At 49.3% G+C, this 7,130-nt stretch overlaps 1 non-coding gene across 1 annotated transcript; it reads left to right on the plus strand.

Moving 5' to 3' along the window:
- Positions 1 to 1,322: 1,322 nt before the first annotated feature.
- On the plus strand, positions 1,323 to 1,395 carry TRNAR-CCU (transfer RNA arginine (anticodon CCU)). The gene has a single exon. It is a non-coding gene; the product is annotated as a tRNA-Arg (tRNA).
- Positions 1,396 to 7,130: the final 5,735 nt, after the last annotated feature.

A 7,130-nucleotide genomic window follows, 5' to 3' on the forward strand; every position in this document is an offset into this window, starting at 1 on the left:
CCCATCACTGCCCCGGCAGGTGCTCGCATCAGAATGCCCCTCTGCTTGCTCTGTCTCCATTAGCTGAACTGTATGCTACCTCCAAGACCCTAGGTATTCCTCACCTCCTCCTGGATGCCTTCCAAACCATCCGGAGGGCCTTAGAACTGCCTCTTTCAGAACCCCAACTGCTCTGAAGGCCAGGTCCTCTCACACAGGCCTCACCATGTGGATGTAGCCTAAACATGTGCTCTGTGTGGGGCACTGAACTGGGCAAAAACAGGGGGCTATGAAGACCCCTGAAGCCCCAGTAGCCGCCCTCAGGAATCTTACAGCTCAGTTGGGGTGCACAGAGGGAAAAAACAGGAATGAGGGTGTGAAAGGCTGAGTGAGGGTGCACAGTAAATGTGGTGGGAGATCAACAAAGAGAGCCAGCACTCCTGATCTGGAAGGGGGTGCAGTTAACACATGGGTGAAGGGGTAGCCCTGCCCAGGTAGTTTCAGCTCCTCAAGTTCAGGGATCTTCTGAAGCCAACACATGGCATCTGCTAAATCAATGCCTGGGGTTCCATGATTGAAAGCGTCCCAACCACCCTCTGAAATCGTTGTTTGGGACCTGAGGGCTCCCACACCGCCCCCTGCCCTCCGCAGGGTTGGAGGAAGGAAGCTTTGGCCTGGCCATGCTAGTGAAGGAGGCTGACGCTGCTCTTTCCTGGTCTGCTGGCTGCCGCCTTCCTGCCAAGGGCCTCTCATTCCCCAGGGTCGGTTATCTGTACCCAACTTGCTGCCATGTCCTGGCCCTTCTTGTCCTCCAAAGTTCCCAGCTCCTGATCACCCCAGAGGCCAGGGCAGAGAGAAACAACTTAGACTGAGGCTCCTGGTGGATAATCACAGACACATTCGCCCTCCTTGTCTCAGACTGTTCTCTTGTAGAAGTTCAGCAAAGTCATGTCCCTCAGTTCTGCTCACGTGGCCCCGTCAAGAGACAGACCTGCTTTCCTCCGTACACCCAAACGGAGTTACTCTTGGCTTTAACTTCCTAACGGGACCAACCTCACCAAACACAGTGGCTGGCTGCATCTGTGTTTCCATTTGAACAATGTCAGAAGGGCCCTTACCCCGAAACATCTTCCCCACTGGCCCATGGAGGTTTCTGAAGTTGCACTACTAGTCCGATATTCAGGAGACCTTACAAAACTATGATTCGTGTGTACTTAAAAATGGTTAAAATGATAAATTTTATGTTATGTGTATTGTACCATGAAAAAATTTTGGAAGGATGTGCTCTAAACTGTCAACAGCACTATTTTCTAGATGATAGAAATTTGGGTAATTTGGGGACTTCCCCGGTGGTCCAGTGGGTAAGACTCTGCACTCCTGATGCAGGGGGCCTGGGTTCGATCCCTGGTCGGGGAACTAGATCCCACATGCATGCCACAACTAAGAAGCCTGCATGCCACAACTAAGACCTGGCATAGCCTAAATAAATAAATATTTTTAAAAAATGAACCCATGTCATTAAAAAAAAAAAAGAAATTTGGGTGATTTTACATTCATTTTTATACTTTTCTGTATTATTTGATATTTTTAAACAACTGGGCATATACTATTTGTCTGATTAGAAAGGAAGATAGGGATTCCCTGGTGTCTCAGTGGTTAAGAATCTGCCTGTCAATGCAGGGGACACGGGTTCTATCCCTGTTCCGGGAGGATCCCACATGCCGCAGAGCAACTAAGCCCGTGCGCCACAACTACTGAGCCTGTGCTCTAGAGCCTGCGAGCCACAACTACTGAGCCCACGTGCCACAACTACTGAAGGCCGCACGCCTAGAGCCCGTGCTCCGCAACAAGAGAAGCCACCGCAATGAGAAGCCCGTGCACCACAACTAGAGAAAAGCCTGTGTGCAGCAACAGACCCAGTGCAGCCAAAAATAAAATAAATAAATTTTTTTTAAGAAAAGAAAGGAAGATAATACCCTCTTTGTTTTGAGAAATAAATACTATGACTTTCAAAAAAATATAATACAATTCATCCCCTGGAGAGGCAACACCTTAAGTTAGTATGTGTCTAACTTTTCAGATCAGGGAGTTTTGGAAAGGATCCCCTAGAGAGGATTGAAGAAATGCAGGTTCCCTGGCTCAGGTGGCCAAGCAGCCCCAGAGGTTCTGAGAACAGCCAGGTCTTCAACTCCCAGCCTTGGAGATGTGTTCTGGGAGCTGCCAGAGCAGTGGGAAGGGAAGGGGGCGAGCTAATGCCCTGCCACCCTGACCTGCTGTTGCTGACACTGCCTCACAAGGCAGGGCCAAGACAAGGTGTTCCCAGTTCCTTTAAGTGCGAGCCTCCACATGCCTTTCCTTGTTTAATAGCTGCTTTGGGGAAACATGCACCCAATCTCTGGGCTTGGATGAGGCCTGGAGAGGTCATTCAGTCCATCCTCCTGCCTCTAGGCAGCACTGGCATGATCCCAGCTGGGCAAGCCTTGTCTTTTTTTTTTCGGTACGCGGGCCTCTCACTGTTGTGGCCTCTCCTGTTGCGGAGCACAGGCTCCGGACGCGCAGGCTCAGCGGCCATGGCTCGCGGGCCCAGCTGCTCCGCGGCATGTGGGATCCTCCTGGACCGGGGCACAAACCCACGTCCCCTGCATCGGCAGGCAGACTCCCAACCACTGCGCCACCAGGGAAGCCCAAGCCTTGTTTTGAGGAGTTGGGAAGCTGGGCATTCCAGAGCCTTCCTTGCTCAGTCATTCTCGTGTCTAAACATTTCTAGCCAGGAAGTCCTTCATCATGTCTAATCCAAACTCTCTACTCCATGAGTGGCTCTTGTGGGTCTGGTTGGAGACAGAAAAATGCCTCTTGCTTCCCTGCCTTCTCCAGGTCAGGAGCCACTAGACCCTTGAATCAGGACCAAAATCCTAACTGGCTGTGTGACCCTAAGCAAGTCACTACTACTCTTTGAGCTTCAGTTTCCTCACCTGTAAAATGGGGCCAATGACATCCACAGTGCAGGAACTGAGAGACTGAATGAGACTGCAAATGCAGATGCATGGAAGAGGCATACAACTTGCTGCTAACATGAGGCTATAATTATTATTTATAATAATAACCACCCATCCTGGCTGAACCATTGTACAAAATCATTTCCACTGTGGTGGTACACATGGTAATTTTAGGTAATACAAGAACAAGTATTTTAAATTAAAATTTAATGTGTGTTAGAAAAAAATGAAACGGGCACATCAAAGCCAAGATTTCACAAATATTATTGCTTAGAACAAGGGCAAGTTAAAACAACAACAATAACAGTAACAACAACTGAACATTGTTTTAAGGAAAAACTATTAAGTAAATAGTACTCTGGGTAGCACAAGGTTAGGGCAGAAATCATAAAGGTGGTTTGAGAAATGCTGGCTGAGGGGAGACAGCAAAGAGGGGAAAGGAGGCTGGTTCTTGAGAGTGGGCAAGAGTGGCTGAGTCTGGGGAGTGCTGAGAAGGGATGTCCCAGAGGACAGGAGGAGACACCTGTTGAGCGGATGTTGAGCATCCTGCCCACAGATGCAGCCCTTTCTGGGTTCTGGAACAGTCTGTCTCCCCCAGAGCTGGGCTGTTACCAACTCCATCAAGGCCGGTGGGCAGGAAGGGTTAGGATTTCCTGCCCATATTCCTGGTCGCCAAGGCTCAGTGCCCCGTCTGCATCCAGCTGTCCCCTCCAGGGGGAATTGGACAACTCAGACCCCACCCTTGAATCCCTCCTGCAACATCGCCCATCCATGGTTTGTGAGCCTGCGGTGTGGAACTCAGCCAGTGACTGGGAAACCACAACCTCCCAAATGGATCCCCCTCTTCCACGCTCAACGTGAGGTTCGGCAAAGAGGCCCTGGCCATAAAGGTCCTCTGAGACCCGCTGTGTGCCAGGTCCCTCTCTGGGCACCAGGGACACAGAGTGAAAGAAGCCCCTGCCTTCCAGGAGCTCATAGCCAAGCCAGGGAGACCCGCCTCTCACAGCCATTTCAGAGGTTTTGGAGGAAACAGTCCCCTCTGCCTGGGGGTCCTCAGCCTCCCAGCACCAGACATTCTATTGGAAAAGGACACCACCTCCCTTTGCCCCGGGGAAGAGGCTCCAGGCCCCTCATTTATCTTCCATCTCCCAGGCCCAGGACTGAGCATTGTAATGCTTCCTCTTGAGCTGGGGTTTTTCAGGCCCCGGGGGTATGTTTATGGATGGGTTCTCTGGAGCTTGAGAGCTCTCTATGAGACAATAAAATGTTTGTGTTTTCATTTTGGAATAATCTTAAAAAAAGTCAATATAAACATTCTGTATCATCTGGATGCCTGGCTTACAGCCGATTACGTGAGCACAAAATTTTGGTACCTACCTTTGCATTGATGTTTATGGAAAGCAGTCTTTTTTCTTTTTAGAGTAGAAGCTACATGCAGAAAAATATACAAAAAGCTGAAGTATAGAGCTGGGTGAACTTTCACAAAGAGAACACATCTGTGAAACCAACGCTCAGATCAAGAAACACAATATTATTACTGTCCCCTGGACACCCTCCTTAAGACCTTCCACACTCCCCAGAGGTAACCACTATCCTGACTCCTTTGAACTTGATATAAGTGGGTCATATAGAATGACTCTTTGGTCCCTGGCCTCTTTCTCTCAACCTGATACCGTGAATTTCATCCATGTTGTTGGCGTATAGCCGTAGCTGACAGTGGTTAGCTTCTAATCCAGCGTTTCTCAAAGTGGGATTTTCAGAAGTGGTTCTGGAGGGTCTATGACTCTACCATTTGGAGAAAGACAAATATGGGTACCTGCTTGTTCAGAAGGGTATTGAAACAGCCAACTGCAGGGCACACAGTCCTGTCCTGGGCATTCACTCCACAGCCTAGGTCCTGTCGCAGTCCTCCTGACTTGCGGTTTCCCCATGCATCAGGCTCGCCCAGGCCTCTAGGTCTTTGGAGATGTTGTTCCTTCTGCCTGGGACTCCCTTCCCTTGCTCGTCTGCCTGGCAAAGGCCTTACATGTCTTGTGACCTCTGAAAGGCTGCCTCCTCTGTGAGGTCTCCCCTGGCTTTGCTGGGCAGGCTCAGGCACCCCTTCTCTTGTGAGGCCTCTGTGTTCTGTCCAGGTTGTCCCTGCAGCATTTATTCACACTGTGCGGTCCTTGCAGGTCTGTCTCCCTGTTTGACTGTGGGCTTCTTTTTCTTCTTTTTCGTTTTAATTGAATATAGTTGATGTACAATGTTGTGTTGGTTTCTGGTGTACAACAAAGTGATTCAGTTATTCATACATATACATATTCTTTTCCACTATGGTTTATTACAGGATATTAAATACAGTTCCCTGTGCTATACAGTATGATCTTGTTGTTTATTTTATATATAGCAGTGTGTATCTGCTAATCCCAAACTCCTAATTCATCCCTCCCCACCCTTTCCCCTTTGGTAACCGTAAGCTTGTTAGTTCTATGTCTGTGAGTCTGTTTTTGTTTTGTAAATAAGTTCACTTGTATCATTTTTTTAGATTCCACATATAAGTGATATCATATGGTATTTGTCTTTCTCTTTCTGATTTACTTCACTTAGTATGATAACCTCTAGGTCCATCCATGTTGCTGCAAATGGCATTATTTCATTCTTTTTAATGGCTGAGCAGTATTCCATTGTGTCTGTATACCACATCTTTAACCATTCATCTGTCAATGGGCATTTAGGTTGCTTCCTTGTCTTGGCTATTGTAAACAGTGCTGCAGTGAACATTAGGGTGCATGTGTCTTTTCAAATTAGAGTTTTCTCCAGACATATGTCCAGGAGTGGGACTGCTGGATCATATGGTAACTCTATTTTTAGGGTTTTTTAAAAAATTTACTTATTTTGTTTATTTATTTTTGGCTGCGTTGGGTTCGTTGCTGCATGCGGGCTCTCTCTAGTTGTGACTAGTGGGGCTACTCTTCTTTGCGGTGCGTGGTCTTCTTATTGCGGTGGCTTCTCTTGTTGCGGAGCACGGGCTCTAGCCGCGCAGTCTTCAGTAGTTGTGGCTCGCAGGCTTCAGTAGTTGTGACTCACGGGCTTCAGTAGTTGTGGCTCATGGGCTGTAGAGCGCAGGCTCAGTAGTTGTGGAGTATGGACTTAGTTGCTCCGTGGCATGTGGGATCTTCCCGGGCCAGGGCTCGAACCCGTGTCCCCTGCATCGGCAGGCGGATTCTTAACCACTGCACCACCAGGGAAGCCCTATTTTTAGTTTTTTAAGGAACCTCCATACTATTTTCCATGGTGGCTTCACCAATTTACATCCTAGACTGTGGGCTTCTTGAGAAGGGGAGTGTGGAGTGATGCTGGATTCACTCTCAGAGTGACCAAGGAGGCACTTACTGCACCCCCCACCCCCAGAGCCATCAGAGGCAGGGGCGGCATTCTCTGTGCTATTTCACCTGCCTTGTTAAATATGCAGCTCAGGTGGCCCCAGCATCCCTGTATCATCAGCAAGGGTGGACAGCATCAGAACAGTGGCATGGGGCTTCCTTGGACAAGCTACCACGCCAGGGAATTAAAGGCCTGGAGAGCCCTGCTTGGACCCAACGCCAGGCCCTAGGCCCCAAGGGTGAGATACTTTACCAGGCAGGCATCAGTTTTCTCATCTGTAAAATGGGGACAATGAACCTGGTCACCTTTCTCGTTCCAGGGTAGAGTACGAGGTTAATGAATGCCCAAGGCTGGACGTGACTGTACTGAAGATGGAGTGCAAGCTGCCCAGAGGCAAGGTAATGGCCTCAGTGACCCTTGGTTCTCTCTTCCTACCTGAAGGTCTGTGAGACCCACCGTTCGGCTGTGGCTGCTCATCTTGGTCCCCCACCCTGTCCTGGGTGAGTCTCGGCTTGGAAGCCTTAAACTGCGTGCTAAGCACCTACTCCACTCATTTCTACCTAAATTTGCCCAGCCCTGTGCCCTGCCCCTGCAGTGCTCCGGCCGCTCCAATACAATACATTGGGTGTCCTTGTCCCTTCTAACAGAACGCTACTCATACGTAGTGTTCCTTCTCCAGGCAGCCTTCTCTTAGCAGTGCTGTTCACGTGGGGCTCACCTACACTGTCAGCATTTGTGAAGGGTTTGGGCCCTAACTGGCCCTCTACTTTGACACCCCCCCCCCCCCCC

This window comes from Lipotes vexillifer, unplaced genomic scaffold (assembly GCF_000442215.2).
Source record: "Lipotes vexillifer unplaced genomic scaffold, Lipotes_vexillifer_v1.1 scaffold205, whole genome shotgun sequence".
NCBI classification, from domain to species: Eukaryota; Metazoa; Chordata; class Mammalia; order Artiodactyla; family Lipotidae; genus Lipotes; species Lipotes vexillifer.